The sequence below is a fragment of the Saccostrea cucullata genome, unplaced genomic scaffold (genome assembly GCF_032062105.1).
Source record: "Saccostrea cucullata isolate Sc308-1 unplaced genomic scaffold, CSIRO_AGI_Scuc_v1 ctg3168, whole genome shotgun sequence".
NCBI lineage: Eukaryota > Metazoa > Mollusca > Bivalvia > Ostreida > Ostreidae > Saccostrea > Saccostrea cuccullata.
The window spans coordinates 19,574-37,356 of NW_026933507.1; the positions used below are offsets into that span (position 1 = coordinate 19,574).

A 17,783-nucleotide genomic window follows, 5' to 3' on the forward strand; every position below is an offset into this window, starting at 1 on the left:
ACCCCCCCCCCCCCCAATTTTGACAAACTGGAGCACTTGAACTGTTAGAATTTCCTCCGAAATCATAGAATGCCGTACCCAACAAAGTAAACAGTGATTTCTTGAAAATACGAAGTTCTAGTCAGACCTGTTACATCATATGCAATATTTGTTTTATTTTCCTAAATATTCAGTTCCTCGATTATTACAAGGAGGACACGCCGAGTGTGACTGACCGGCAAGGGATGCTCAGTCTTACATGGCGCCTGACCCACCAGAGATGCTCCAGAGGTCCCTGTTCCTTGCGCTGCTCCTGACTTGAATTGTTTAATGGGTTTTTGAGCTTGAACACTGTTCGTTATCTCCATATATTTTATTAGTAAGATTTAAACAAAGAACAGAAGATATAAAATTATAGTTATCTTGTCTTCATATATTTCATTTAGTATACACACACAAAGTGATATCACCCAAGAATGTATTTTTCTAATAGTAAAATACATGTGTTGAAAACAGATTGAGTCACTGAATATTGCGTCTCAACAAAACCGTCTTGAATATATATACATACAAACACACAGATTTTAAGACAAAGAGATATGATCGAAACGTCTCACTCTGTGGTTGTCCTGCTTTTACAGGAAAAAGTTATAAACATTTCTTTAAAAACTGTTCAAGTTATGGTGGCACAAAATAAATGAAAATGTTGACAGAAAGACAGCTATACAGACAACCCATACGATTTCTATTGGTATTTCAAATGCAATGTCCCAACAATATCATAATCGTCTCTGAAACAGTTAATACATTTAATTGTAACTAAGACATTCCCTCTTTATATGATATGAGATATTCACAATGGAATGAAAGGCTTTCAATAACATCTTTTAAATGATATACTAATATTATAGTTTTTTCTTGGAATTATGATAATTTTAAAATCTATTTTGAATTTATAGGTCTTGTGTATTCAGTATACGTTTTTGCATACGTTTGTGTCTATTACATTATTTGTCATTCTTTATTTCCCGCGGCATTTGGAATTCCTAGACTTTCACTTCTTTTCGCATTTATTTCATTTCTGCCAGTAGCTGGCATTATCGCTTTTAAGACCATCATTTTGTGACTTAATTTTCTTATATTGTGTACGAACTTTTTGTATTTCTTTAGAATGTAGCTGAATCAGTCTGTTAATTTCAGAATTTGCTTTCAATAAATCAGCTCCCAACATTTCGTTTTGCCATCACTGATGCTTTTCTTTCGTTTAGATTCCTTCAGGTCATTTTTTGATTGTTCATTGGAGCTTTCCATATCTTTCATTTCTTTCTTCATTTGTTCTAGACTTTGATAGATATCATTCAGTTCCTTTTTTAACTCCGCCACCTCCGACATTACCTTTACCCTCTCTCCAGATTGTTCAGTTTTTTGCTTTAAAAGTTCTTTGTTGGTTTCTTTGAGAACAGATATAACCTTTTCGGTCTTTTGAATATTTTTTTTTTCGAGCTCTTCAATTTGATTGATTTTTTCTTTCGAGAATTTCTCTTTTTTGTTGTATCATTTCATCCTCCCTATCATCTAAAGATTCTTTCAGCTCTCTTTAATTTTTCGACCTCATCACAAACTTTGTCATTTTCCTCAAGATTGAATTTATAGTCAGACTTATACATGTCGAATTGCAGGCCACAGCAAGTCTTTTATACTTCTCAAGTTTTTAAAATAGATTCTGCTTCATAAGAATACAAAAAATAGGTCTGTTACATCAGGGTGCAACCATAAGCTGAAAATAGACTTGTCAAGTTTTCGATTTTTAACATCATGCGTTTTTTTTTAAATATAAATTATACATGTATTTGCTTTGAAAATTTGCGACTAAATGTGAAAACATTTTCAACATTTTAATGTATATTTTATATGACTGGTTATGGTAATATTTATTCTCAATTTATGGTCTTAGAATTGACCTTCAAAAACTACATAGATATTGTCAATTAACAGTTATTTATGTCACTTTTTTGAACTTTAATTTTCTATCGCAAACATTTTAAAAAATTACTTATAATAGTTTACCTGAAACATTTATACTCATTTGCTTTAAAGTGTGAAAATTGAGAACGTTTCAATTTTAACGTTGAATGCTTTTAATTGTTTTAGAAATTTCAGTAGAAGACTTTTTAAAAATTAATTAATTAAAATTTTTCAACCAAAAAAATATTTTCAAGAACGATAATGAAAAGATAACTCTTGTAAATGGATGCATGTCATTTTACAAGCACGGAAAACAATACGATATTTTATTGTGAGATATAATAATACTGATCTTTCTATTTACCATAAAATTTTCTTCACATCATGATTAATAGACATAATATTCATTTCTTAAAAAGTAAGCAACGCTTCATAGTTACACGAAAATTAATGCTGGGAATAATAAAAAAAAACCCATCGAATTTTGGAGCAGAGAAATATTTCACCTGACACGACGCTTAAAATTTTCGATATTATGTTTATGGATCAATACCGGTATTTACGAAAATTGTACTGAAAATGGTTGATTTATAGCTGTATACTTCTTCAATTAATATATATGTAGAATGAAATAATTGACAAGGAGGAAGTAAACTAACACTGACTTACACGTAAATTGTTTTAAATACTTTACATACAGAAAGAATAACCGAATAGCACGTGGATAGGGGTAAAACAATTTGTATATTTCAACAACTTAAAATAAATAAATAAATATAAATCAGAGAGCTCACACAAACATATACATTAGACTTTCCGGTAGTAATGAGATAAGAAACAATATTTTAATTTCATGTGCAATGTAACTAAAATACTTGTATGTGTTAATTAAATAACAAGAGACAATATTAACAAAACTTAAGGATAAATAACACAAACAAACTTTTTTCAGAAATCAGCATTATTTCTCATAGATTTATATTTATATTGACAACCTGAATAATGTTTACCAAGTAGAGTGGGAGAATTATATAAGATTTTGTCATAAAGTTAAAAAATTGTGCAAAATTTTGTATGGAATTATATAGAAGGCAAAACAAAATCTCATATCTAAGCACCAAGGAACACCTACGATTTCTGTATATTTCAGTGATTTTATATTTATGTCATTTCAAATCAAAATCAGTCAAAAAATACATATCAACCCGCACATCCATTTTTTGTTTGTGGTAAGTACCCTTAAATCATTAGTTCTTATCACTGCACACGTGAAAACACTCGTCGGAATTTCCAGTAAGCATCCTCTTCTTTGTACTAAGTACCTTAATTAAGGATGTCCTGGTTTTCTGTTTAAAAAGGTGGATTAAATTCATAAAATTCTATTGAAAAAGAAATCTTCAAAAGGGCCAGAAAAATGTCCTTTACATGAACGACTGTTACCATTTCAGTATTTCGACAGACGTCCCCCCATTCTGGGTGTTGTACTTGCAGTCAGGGATGGAATCGGACTCGAACACGGAAATCTTAAACAGCCTTCCCTTAGACTCCAATTGTCTGAACACCCACAGTCGCCTGTTGTCCAGTGTGAACCATTTCCCGTCTCTTTTACACACAGTTATATTGGGAATCATCTCTACAACATTAATGTCTTCCATACATTCTTGCAGAGTTCCGTATATAGTACGTACGCCCCTCCTAAAATGGTCCTTAATTGTGGCCTGGGAAAAATAGATCTCACTAGGCCGCAGTTCCAAAGTCATGGTGTTTGAAAAGGTAGTGGCTACAGTCTTCCCCTTGCGTACTGTGCTCCCCAAAATAGCGGACGGGTATTTTGTTGTTATTTATATGTTATACGTTACTATTTTTAAGAACTACGTCATGATTTTTTGAAATGAAATTTCTTAGAAGATAAAGTAAAAGTATACTGGAGTTTTTTTTTAAATAAGTAAAGCAATGCAAGTTATGTACATGCTTTAGAGATAATGCACAAGATAAATCAATGATAGCTAATTCCAGGTCGAGAACTTTCACAGTTGTAATATTAATACGTGCACAGATATGGGGGGTTGGATGGTTGCTCTAAGATTATGTATGCAAAAATTTGGTCGATTCTACCCCACTATTTTTGTCCCCCGCTTTCGCAAAAGTGAGGGGACATTAAATCTCATTCGTCTGTCCGTCTAAAGTTCTGTCCGTCCGTCAAAAAAAACCTATCAAACTCGGCCATATCTATTGAATGAGAAGAGATAGGGCTTTCATATTACATACACATGTATTTATATTACCTGTGACTAGACCTTTCTCAATACACTATGATTTCCTCGTTTCCACATAGCTTCATGTTCCAAGCATACTGATTTCACAACACATAGAGAAAAAAATTAATCAGAAAAAGTAATAATTATCAGTTAACAAGAAACTGTATGAGAAATGTTAATTTTTGTCAAAGGAAAGTTAAAATATTATATCATACTTTCATGTAAATAAGTTCAATCTGATTGGTCGAGAAACATTTAAAAAACTACTGAATTACCCGTTGAATGATGAAGCCACGCACTACAGCGTAGCAACAGTCAACAGTGCTTGACGACGGGTGATATTCCAAAAAATAGCGACAGCGCAGAATTTAAGCGCACGGTTCACTGTTATATGTATTTTTGTATAAAATATATTTTATACAGGTTTACGATGATGACGAGCATGAAGATGGCAAAAGCTACGAGGACCCACCAGAAAGTTGACTAGCCCTCTAATGTCTTAGTGGTGGCTGGCTCGCAGGGCTGAGAAACAAGTCCTTAGTATAATGAACATACAGGCCTAAATCAAATCTCTCTGTTTTTTAGATGCTGTTTAATAAATAGTGCAACAGAAAAGCTGAAAAATGCCATAAAACAAGTCTCACACAGTAGATAATTATGTATATATTTTGAATAAAAAAACATAGATACCAGTTTGTTTGTAAATAAGTAAACGGGACTTACCCCTGGACTATAGAGATTCTTTGAGGTAAGTACTGACTGAACGTCACCCAGGGCTGCTGTTCCATCATAAGAATCCACCACACGATTATTTCTCACAACAAAGAAACAGATATCTATCCTGGAAGAGGAATAAGAGAATTTATACTTTCAATATGATTCTATTGTAAAATTCCTTCACACTCAATCTGACACTGATACACGGATTATACAGAATATAGCGTCTTCATAAAATGCTTGTGTATCAAGCTGAATCAGAATGTGTTTTGTTTCATTTTTTAAAATAGTTTACAAACAGAAAACAGAAACTTTACTCCTCCATAAACTAAATGTCAACATATGAAATACATAAATTCATGTCTTGAGTATATTCATTGGGGTAATATTTCCATCAATCAACATTTGTTTTTTCTTTTTCAGGAAATAACTGATATATTAAAGATTAACTATGAATTGTTGTTATCTTACTGGTTAGCATTGGTGCCCGTGGCTGTCACGCGGGTGTCTGTATGAATGTACAAATTGGAATTTTTAAGATAAATATTACATGTATTTGCTTTGAAAATTTGCAACTTGACATGAAAATTTTTTTTTAAATTTCTGATGTGGAAACCGTTTTATCTGGTTCGAATGATTGGTTTGTGCTTATTCTTAATTCATGGTCTTGCAATTTGACCTTCAAAAACTATTGTCAATTAACAACTGTAAATTGAACTTTTTGGATTTTTATTTTCTATTGCGAACATTTTAAAAAATTACTTACAATAGTTTACGTAATACATTTATATCTATTTGCTTTAAACTGTAAAAATTAATATTTTTTTTATTTTAACGTATAATTCTTTTAATTGTTTTTGGAAATTTTAGATGCAAACTTTTTAAAAAATAATTAATAAAAAAAAAAATTCACCAAAAAAAAATTTCAAGAACGATAATGAAAAGATAACTCTTGTAAATGGATGCATTGCATTTATAAGCATAGAAAACAATGTTATTTTATTGCCAAAAAAAAAGACTGATTGTTTTATTTATCATTTTCTTCACATCATGGTTAGACATAATAATATTCAAGTCTGAAAAGGTAAGCAACGCTTCATAGTAAAACTAGATTCCATTTGAATTTTATGCTAAATATTGTTGTTGAAAATTAAGGCTGGGAATTCAAAAACAAATCAGTGAATTTTGGAGCAAAGGCATAGGAGTCGGACTCGGGGGAGGGGGGGGGGGGGATAAGGGGGGCTTAGCACCCCCCCCCCCGCCCATTTAAAAAAAAGGGCTTATTTTTTTCGTTGGTTTACCCTCATCCCTACTTTTAATGTGCTTCCGACGCCTATGAGAGAGATTATTTCACCTGATCTTAAAGCTAAACACAACTCGTAAAATTTTTGATATTATTATCTACAATATCAGCACCGGGGTGTACTCTTTGCATTCATTTCACCTGGCTGCTTTATTGTCACGGGTATCGGCGTGGAATTATAATTGCGACCAGTGTTCGCGGTGCATGGTTATCTTCACGACTTCTGTTACCTTTGTTTACATTTTATTGCAGTTACATGTATCTGTGTTTTTTATGCCCCCGTAAAAGAAATATCCGGGGTTTATAGTTTTTGCCCTGTCCGTCCGTCAGTATGTCTGTTGGTTGCAAAAACTTTAACCTTGCCCATAACTTTTGTCTGGGTGGGGCTATGGCTTTCATATATCATAGGTGTACTTCTTGTGACAAGACCTTTCTTTTAGTATTCATTCCTCCACGGCACCTGATCCCACCTCTAAGGTCCATGTGTGTTCTGCTCCTGATGTGAAATGTTTAAAGGACTTTATAACCCAGTCTTTGATTGTCTAGTTATAATTGAAGACAAATACCTGCATCGTATCCAGGTCAATTGCTAATTTTTGTTTAAGAATAAATTTTTACTACAAAAATTGTAACGAAAATGTACGGAAGCCCATTTAGGACCTATCAAAAAATATTATCAAATTAGTTTTAACGATTTTTAGAATTCGTTATAACGAATTTAATTTGTTATAACAGATTCATTGAGTTCGTTATAACGAATTTAATTTGTTATAACAGATTCATTGAATTCGTTATAACGAATTTAATTTGTTATAACAGATTTTTGTGAATTCGTTATTACGAATTTAATCTATTATAAAAGATTTATTGAATTCGTTATAACGAATTTAATTTGTTATAACAGATTCATTGAATTCGTTATAACGAATTTAATTTGTTATAACAGATTTATTGAATTCGTTATTACGAATTTAATCTGTTATTACAGATTTGTTGAATTCATTATAACCAATTCAAAAATTTGTGAAAACAAATTTTTAAATTGGTTATAACGAATTCAACAAATCTGTAATAACAGATTTAATTCGTTAAAACGAATTCAATAAATCTGTTATAACAAATTAAATTCGTTATAACGAATTCTAAAAATCGTTATAACAAAATAAACAAATTCAAAAATACTTTTTGATAGGTCCTAAATGGGCTTCCGTAAAAATGGTTGATCTTCTATATAGAATAAAACAATAGACAAGGAGGAAGTAAACTAACACTGACTTACATATGTGGCGTTCAGCCGCGTTCAGTCGAGTGGCCAGATAGCTTAGTTGGTAGAGCATCTGACGGAGTTTCAGGGGGCCCGGGTTCTAATCCCGGTCTGGTCCGCTGCATATTCTCCTCTCCCGTTACATTTGGTGCCTTACCATGCCCTAGCTGGAACTGACAGGTGAGAGACCTGCCAGGGATTAGTTTGGGGTCTTTGGAGGGCTAAAGACCTTTAAGGAGGGAGGAATGTGGCGGTCAGCCGAGTTCGATCGACGGTGGCCAGATAGCTCAGTTGGTAGAGCACCTAACTGGAGTTTCAGGGGGCCCGGGTTGGAATCCCGGCCGGTCTGGTCCGCTGCATTTTCTCCTCTCCCGTTACAAATGTAAGTCAGTGTTGGTTACTGTGTTGAATACTTTACGTGCAGAAAGAATAACTGAATAGCAGGTGGATAGGGGTTAAACAGTTTATATTTCAACAACTTAAAAAAATAAATAAATATTAATTATGTATTTCACAAACATATATATGTAGACTTTCCGGTAGTTATAAGAAATATGAAACAATATTTTAATTTTTCATGTGCAATGTAGCTAAAATACTTGTATGTGTTAATTAATTAAATAACATTCACAAAACTTAAAGTAATTAGTTCTTATCACTGCACAAGTGGAAACACTCAACGGAATTTCCAGTAAGCATCCTCTTCTTTGTACTAAGTACCTTAATTAAGGATTTCTTTGTTAAGAAGACGGTGGATAAAAGTAATAAGTTTCTATTGAAAATATATCCTTCAAAGAGGCAAAAAAATCTTTACATGGACGACCGTCACCATTCTAGTATTTTGACAGATGTCCCCCCGTTCTGAGTGTTGTACTTGCAGTCAGGGATGGAATCTGACTGATACACGGAGATCTTATACAGTCTTCCCTTAGACTCCAACTGTCTGAACACCCACAGTCGCCTGTTGTCCAGTGTGAACCATTTCCCGTCTCTTCTACACACGGTTATTTTGGGAATCACCTTCACAACATTTATGTCCTCCATACATTCTTGCAGAGTTCCATATATAGTTCGTACGCCCCTCCTAAAATGGTCCTTAATTGTGGCCTGGGAAAAATAGATCTCACTTGGTCTCAGTTCCAAAGTCATGGCGTAAAACACAGTGTCTTTCTTTCTTACGTTCTGTGCACCTCAAAAATAGTGGAGGGGTATTTTGTTGTTATTTATATATTAAATGATACTATTTTTAAGAATTACATAATGATTTTTTCAAATTAATTTTCCAAGAAGATAAAGTGAAAGTAGTGGATGCTGTGAGTTTATGCATGTAGTTTCCGAAATTAACTAATGCATATAATGTATCTATTCATGTTATGTATTAAAGATAAAGCAAAGAGATTAATTAACTAGAGCTGAGCTCGTTGTTGCAAAGTAACGAGTAGGTCTTCCGTTTGAGCTGTGGACAGGAAGTACCGACCTTGGGTCAAGATCACTGCACTTTCTTATGTGAACAACCTTTCTTCTTAGCATTAGCCTCCAGTGAATCTTAATTACAAAGTTATGCTTAAACATTTTTTCTCTCTCAGTGACCTTGATTTGCCAGAAAGACCTTTGATCAGGGTGACATGACACAACCTCCAATCATAAGTAATCTATGTTTCAAGTAAGAGCCTCCAATGATTTTCACTTACTAGTTCATAGCCTGGAGAAGAACAAATTTCTTCTGTCAGTGACCTTGTTTTTAACAGAATAACCTTGGCTCTTTGTCAAGACAAACCCTCAATCTGAAACAACTTTTAGAAATTCATAACTCTGACAGGTGTTTTACAACTTTTCTTTTATTGGCCCTGAATTTGTTAAAATGACCTTATTTTAAGTCATCTGAAAACCGGCGGACTATAAGCAATTTGTATCAAGTATGAACTTAAACAAATATAGTCAGAAGGAAAAAAATACTATTTTCTGAGTCAAAATCGTAAAAAAAAACCTTTTTATCACAAGCAATCTCTGTATCAAGCATGAGCTTACAGATATTCTCGATTACATATAAATGAATGCAACAAAACATTGATTCTTTCTCCAGTGATCTTGAATTTCCCGTAATATTGCCTTGAATAAATACAATGACACATCCTAGGATCATTTGAAATCTTTGTATCGAGTACAAGATTCTGGTTTCTTTATGTTATAGCCTGGCCTTCTGGGAAAAACTTTCAGGGACAGACAGACATATGGACAGTTAAACAGACCGTTTCACTCCCGTCCCATCCACACTACCCCCCAAAATACACAATCACTTTGCAAGGGAAAACTCTAGTCATGATTTGAAAAAAAAAGTAATCTTTTTTACATCAGGAAGCTTTCATAAATATGGTTTCTCATACTTGCCCTGAAGTTCGTAAGAATAATATTTCAAAACGACCCATTCTTTTTTTTTTAACTGACCGTTTTCTTCATTGTTTTCATTTTATATCCCCCAAGGTTGCCCGCATAGCGCAGTGATTAGAGAGACTGCTCTATAGTCGCCAGGTAAGGATCAGCTCCTTACGTCGTGGTTTCGAATCCCACTGTGGGACGTGGGGACCTGTTCTTCCGATGAGACCGTATAGAACAAGGTCCTGTGTCGCTTTAGGTGCTGGCACAAAAAAGATCCCTCCCTGCTCAAAGGCCCTAAGTGCCGATTATAAGACAATTAATGTTTAACTATGGTGCCGGTTATGATTTTAACAGTTTAAATTAGGAAATAAAAGTGTGTAATTACATGATAAATTTCTGATATTCAGTACATGTAGCTGCAGATTGTTATATAAGTTCTTAAATTTTCGATTCCGTACATACGAGGCGGGTTTATTACTACTTACATGTTCATTGTATAACCTGCTACTGATATTTTTAAAATCACGGAACAAAATTAAAATGTTAGCACACTATACTAATCATTTACAGGTTTTGAATAAATTATACACAAATTAAATTTATTGCTTTAAAATCTTGAATAATTTTTTCAACTTGACTATTCAACCTGTAATAAAAATGGGCATTGTGCAAGCACAGAAGTCACTTACGAAGTTTACAGGTTCGGAGATACTTATCGATGTTTAGTCCATTTCATTGAGTATAGTTCTAATTAGATCCTTATGATTCGGAAGATTTTCTATAAAAGTTTAAAACTGAAATAGCCATGGTAAAAATCTGTGAAGAAAATAAAATGTGTTTGGGAAAATTTGTGTTGAAAACAGATTTATTTGTGTGTTAAAAGCACAAATTAAGCTTGTGCATTTAAATCAATATTGGTTGAAGTTAAGTAACCGCAGATCACCAGTCCTTAAGCTATGAATCGTCAAAATGAAAAGTAAAATTACACATTGAACTAACGAACTATAAAAATTGGAAGATTGATTTATGTACATATAAAATAAATACCCCAGCGTTTTGTTCTAAAGTCTAACCTAAGATATTTTAAAATATTCTTGAAAGATTCGATTTACTTACAGAAAATAATGTTTTCCGTAAGTTTGTAAAATTAGATTTAACATTCGACCACGCTGTGTAAATTAATGTCAACAAGCGATGGAAGGAATGATTGGTCGCGTAATTGTAAACAAACACAAAGCTTAGATAGCTGTTTTAGATAAACATGTATCGCAATCAAATTTAAAACAAAGATAAGCCAACATATTAATCTCAAATATCCGACAATAATAATTTTCCATTAATTGTAAAATAGTTTTAATACACCAATTATTTTGTCTATGACTACGGGGTCAATGGTTCGCCGCGGTGTGTCGCTTTAGATTTTCTTGGACACGTGTAATCGTAAGATTACGCAATGGTACACACGCTAAAAATCTGGGTTCCAGGTGAATGTGAGAATCGCGCGGTAAATAATTTTTGTATTATTGGACTCTTTGAAAGTTCTTTTTATGAGACCCGGGCGTGTATGGTTTTCGTTCATATTGTTTGTGTTCATATTTTAACGAAGAAAAGATACTCGTGCTTTTTTCTAAAACTCTTTCTCTTGGAAAGATCTTGATTAATAAAAGGAAAATGATGCCATTGAATACTCTGAACGGGAACCAAAGAACACGTTTAGAACCTAATTAAATAAAAGAGATATGATACAGCATTGTAAAATATTTATTACTTACGGCAAGTTTACTTCAATTCTGCGCATAAAGACTACAGAGTTTTCCTTCAATAGCAAGATGAGAACTGTCTAGCTTTCTTTCCTATAATACGTTAGACTCAAACAAAATAATATTTTCATAGGACAGAGATAGTATTAAGATACAATTTCATATAGTAAAGAAATGAATTTAACCATTCTGTGTTTTTATTTGTGTATAACTGTGGGTCGCTGGATTACCCGCCGATTGATTCCCGGTGACCGACTTTGCCCCGCGCTATCGAGGGAGGCGTGTTATATAATTGTTAACAAACAAGGTGAATGTAATCGGAAAAACGCTACCTGTTTACTTTGCCTGCTTACCACTATTCCCGGCATAATCGAACAAAACAGCATTTTCATCAGATCAAAAAGGTGTAAAAGAACAATTTTGTTCGTAAGATCTAGATCGAAATATTTACCGTTTTTGAGTTATAAAGCAAAAACTTTCAAGTTCCATAGAGCCCTAATTATAGGGGCCAGCCCCTTTTGAATATTATTATATGAAAGCCCTTGCAATTATGCACAACTATTGTTCATTATGTCTTAACAAAATATTTTTAGTTTTCAAGATAAAAAGGAAAATATGTGTAAATTTTCGTTCTTTTCGGCGTTCTAATTTTTGACCCCTATATAGCGCCATTGTTAATACAGAAATCGAAAAACAAAAACCGATGTGCACAACTTCAATCCTTCTGTTACCTAAAATCAGTAAAAATTCTGCTTCAGCTTTTGTGGTCTCTGAGCCTTTATCTGGAAACGAAAGCCTATAAATTTTCGTTTAAAGGGAAATAACTCAAAACCGGAAGTGAATTTTTGAAATTTTAGTCAGCATTCTTGTAGAGTTTATAAACGTCTTTAACCCCTGAAAATTTGAGCCAAATCCGTTGAGAAATGAGTGAGATATGAAGCCTCAAAGTTGCGGTCTAGGAAGTAGAAGAAAAAAAAAGAATAATAATCTTTACCATCAGAATCAGTAGAAGGTCTTCCGTTGGAAACGGAAGACCTTAATGATAGCTATTTCCAGTTATTTGATAAAACAAGAGAAAGTAGAGGGCTTACGGATTGAGGTGAGGGGGGTCGAGGTGTTTAGGGGTATTTGTTGGAATACCACTGACAAACTCTTCTTGTACATCACATTACGTACTTAGAAAACGTTCAGAGCCGTTTCAAACTTAGGCTTATAAAATGTGTCCACTGGTGGGGGAGAGGGATGTTTGTTCTATGAAAAAGTGATTTAATTGGGGGGGGGGGAGCCAGACTGACAATTGAAGAGCATGATTATCCAAATGTTCCATTTCCATAAAAAAAAGTTGTTACCATAAATGTGGATAATCATGCTGAAAGTTGTAGTAAATGTAATTTGCACACCAAGTCAATGTGCTTTTATGGATAAATGACGGACTACATTCATTCATCTAGCTGCTTGGACAAGGTCTTACACAAGTTTTCATCAGAAAAAAAGCACAACACATTTCACTTGAAAAAAATATTTTTATCAAAACTGCATCATAGTACAAAAATATGAATAAATAATATAAAAATATATGACAATGCACATCACTAACCTATTCTCTTTAGAGAAGTGGACAGGCTTACGCCTACAGCGAAAGCCTGTCCACTTATCTAAAGAGAATAATCACTAACCGAGACAAGGGTTAACAATAACAACATTTTCCTGTTCTCAATAAATGAATCATTTCCTTACATAGATTAATCTTTGTTTAAATTCTTAAAAAAAATTCCAAAGAAAGCCTTGGATTATTACTTCAAATAGTTGGAATGTTTGTATAACTTGATATTTAGATATATATAATTGTTATTGCTATCACACATATGAAAAGGAAATTATAGTGATCAATAACCCTCCAGTGTCGTCACAGCATACATTTTATCACATTCTTCCACAAAATCAAACAGCACGAATCACTTTCCTCACACACTGAAAAACATTCATTCAGAATACGAGGAGTGATCAAAAAGCTCGCGAACTATCTCTATATCTACAAAACCACAATTCAGATTACAATGAAATTCGGTACACACATAGCCATACACAAGGTCTATAAATAGCTTATGCTTGTTTGTGACGTCACAATGTGAAAATGACGTCACTATGTAGGTCACTTGTGACGAAAAATGGTTGTCTCAGTCAAACTCGTTCAACAAATGACTGTACAATTTATTGTATATCTTAACACCGGATAGAACGGCGCATTCGGGATGGCGGTGGGGCGTGACTCGGGGTGGCGGCACCGAAGCGAGAAAAACACCATCAAGGTGTGTTTACCTGAATTTTTTTCATATGTTCAGACGTCTTAGATCAGAAAATTGTTTGCTACGGAAGAGAACAAATATCAACGTACCTCTGACTGTTTAAAGCAGCCTTTGAGAGTGCTCCGTTTTCTCAAACACTCCTCCTCACTTTTCGGGGTATCAACGTTTTCAACTTCTGACATGATATTCTGTTTCAAAATTGACCTCAAAGGGGTTTTTCCTCACATCATCAACAGTAATAAAGTTGTACGATAGAATTTAACTTTAGTCCTACTTTAAAAGTCAATTGTGACACGATAGCGGTGTTTTTCTTTGAAGTTTACTGTTCTGTATTAGCAATACAGAACGGGACTGTGGTGGGCGGAGCTACTTTCCGTTCTGCATTAGCCTTGTTTACAGTATTGCATTTGCCAACTATTCTGTATCTAAAATACAGCACGGTCTAAAAATAAATCTGATTCAATTTAGCAAAGCTAGCACGTACACATAATAAATACTGATGTTTTCCTATTATTAATTTTTAAGAAATACCCGGTATTTTTCTGAGAATGCAGAATGTCAAAATTTCTAAATCACTTTTTAAAAACTTATTCCACACAGAATCTACACGTAATTTCGATCGAAAGTAAAAAGAAAAATCGCAATAACGGAAAACATCCTCTGTACCTAATTTTGAACAATCCACACGAAACGGAAAATTCGCTACCACGGAAAAAATCCTTCTCGCTGACGACAGCCACACGTCTCTTACACTTCGTTTTTAATGTCGCAATTCAATTTGAAAATAAAAATCCGTGACATCAAAGTCCATCGAAGAATTTTCTGTAAATCCTGTTTATGTAAATCTAGTTAAACCGGGATTTCAAGATCCCTGAAATAAATTATGATAAATCTCCATCTACAATCATAACAATAGATCCCAACAATTACGGTTAAATCCTCCAATTTATCATTAAGACTGACTATCACTCGATTACGTCTACCCCGTTAAATTGTCAAAACAAATCTGACCGAATTTTACGTTTTCCGTGGAAATATATATATACTGCGGATGCGTACTCCCCGTCGGGGCCTCATCTACAGAACTCTGGCGGAAGTTTGGACGCTGCAAAGTTATAAAGTGGGCGGAGCTATTTTTGATTGATCGTGTCACAAATCATTTAGAGAACTCGACTGGTTCTGTATCGTAGATACAATTTTGGGGGCGGAGACTCGTGCTTTCGCACTCGTCTGCCCCCAAATTTGTATCTACGATACAGAACCTGTCGAGTTCTCTAAATAATACTAAGTATACGTTACTAATTAAGCCAATTTAGGCTTCAAACGCTATGCGACGATCGGGGTGGCGGTTTTTATGCCTTGCGGGGTGGCAGCATGTCCTAGAAATGAGGATAATTTTATCATTCAGCGTTCTCCTGGCCCCCTTGCAAGACAAAAAAGATTCAGATCTCTTAGAGAAATTTAAATTATGGCATGGCATGATGGTATTTCGCTTTAAATGTGGCTATGTCAAACTTTAAGAAGTTTATTTTTATAATTTAAAGTCCGAACTGAACAAGAAATTAACACTTTATAATGATACAATGTAGTGGTGCGTATAGCTATGCACAGTTGATACATTGAAGTTTTGAACAAAAGTCCATGTTAAGCACAATAATCAAGAAAATTTCAAACACGATTTTTATACACATATCAACATCTTTGTACTTGTCCCTAAACTGACAAAACAACAACTGAGTGACTGTTGTTAAATTATCATATTGTGATAATCTGTTTATTCGGGACATACGTTCATAGCCGAAAGATATGAAATTAACTAAAATTGTCGATTTATGTGTATCACACTAAATGCTAAAAATTGGCCAAACCTTCTGCACTTAATTAATGCGTTTTACAAGAAGTTGACTTGTAAAATGCATTAATTAGGTGCAGAGAGTTTGACCAATTTTTATAAAGCCCCTAATTTGACTAATTATGGGCAAAAAACTTGAAAATCTATTAAAGATGATCGCTATCCATTCCTATATCTTTTAATTGGGGCGGGAAGGTTGGGGGGGGGGGGGGGTATCTCATCCACTAAATGCAAAACAACAAATAATTTCACTTTAACAAATCCCAATACGGCCCTCCTCAATAATGGACAAAAACTTTACTATGATACATTAGCTTCAGAAGAAAAAATGATAGGAGTGGACAAGAAAGAGAACAAAATTCAAACCTGGAAAAAAAATTGACAAGCAAAAGAATTAAATTATTCAAACGCTAAATCCTGTTTCTTGGGGGAGGTGTTAGGATAGATCAATATTCTTTCAGTACCATTTTCTTTTTCAAAACCCCATGCACAACTCACCCTTCTTTGAATACACTGTAACCGGTGCGTGTAAAAAGAGGTGGGGTGGGGGCTAAAACTACCCCCAAAATGTTCAATGTCTTTATTATGTCTATCTTTGCAAGAAGTGGGTGGGGCTATGCCATAAAAGAAACTGTAGAATGCCCCCCCCCCCCCCATCGACCATGTTCGGTCTAATCCATTGGAACAAACGTAAAATGAACTGAAATAAAAAGCATAAAAACGACAACGACAACCATAGCCAGCTTTGCCCCCCCGGAAATCGTACTCTAGAGTAGGATTTTCCACTGAGGGGAAACTCATACCAGAGTAAAATTATCCCTCTTTCTTTCTCAGAGTAGGATCCCCCCCCCTCCCCCTCGTGTATAGAGTCAATGTAAACCACAGCCACAATACTCAGTATCTTTATGAAAAAAAGATAAACGGCAAACTGATTTTCAAAAGATAAATGAGTGGGTTTAATTACTTATATTGTAAGGCAAATTATGTAATCTCAAACCAAAATATTTAACTTTCAAATTAAATGTAAATATTCTCAAAATATAATGAAACAAACAAAAATTGATGTCCAGATTGGTATATATTTTTGGACCTACATGTAATTTGGTTGTAAATGATTACAATCATGAAATTTCTATGATGTTCTTTTTTCCACCTTTCTTTAGCTATCCTTATTAATCTATATATTTTTTTTTCGTCATATTAATGTAGCTTTCATTTTACATATTTAAATACTGTAGATCACGTTATTTTCGCGACACCTTATTTTCGCGAGATAGTCATTGACTCTTGATAAGCGAGACAAAATTTTCACGAATTCTAGTCTTGCTCTAATTAATCTTAAAGAATACTATTATACGCGAGAATCAAATTTTCGCGAGCACACTGCCTCGCGTAATTACTCGAAAATAAAGTTCTAGCGAATAAAAAATTATTTCAGTAGCACATAAATTGTAATTTTCAAGATTTGTTTGTATCATCTGCCCTTAAATCATATTTCATCGGGGGGGGGGGGGGGGGGGGGATCTGAGGAAATCAAACTCTATATATACTATACAGATTAGGACCACCCCCACCCCCCCCCCCCAAAAAAAATGACTCTGGTGTGGGATTTCCGTAGGGGAAATTCTACTCTAGAGCCAGCTTTCCGTGGGAAAGTCTACTTAAGAGCCAATGGGGAGATTTTAGGGGGGAAAGCCTACTTTACAAGACCGGTAACATATATAATTACATGTATGTATGTGGTGGAGTAAAAAACGTCCTTGAGCCCCTCCCCCCCCTTAACATGGGACAAGAAAAATGCTCAGGGATAATTATAATTTGAAATAACATGATTTCCATTCAACTTTTAAGTTTTCACTAACCTAGTGGTATAACAACACATCAATATAACAAACCATAGTCGTTTTTTACCAATTTTTCTTTTCGTGTTTATTATTCTTTGAAGTTTTCTTTTTTTGTCTTATCTTTTTGCCAATCGCAGATCAGATAATGGGCAATCCAAC

The 17,783-nt window shown here is 34.1% G+C and overlaps 1 non-coding gene across 1 annotated transcript; it reads left to right on the top strand.

The window, feature by feature from the left end:
* Window positions 1–7,532: 7,532 nt before the first annotated feature.
* Window positions 7,533–7,604, top strand: Trnal-gag (transfer RNA leucine (anticodon GAG)). The gene has a single exon. It is a non-coding gene; the product is annotated as a tRNA-Leu (tRNA).
* The last annotated feature ends 10,179 nt before the right edge of the window (window positions 7,605–17,783 follow it).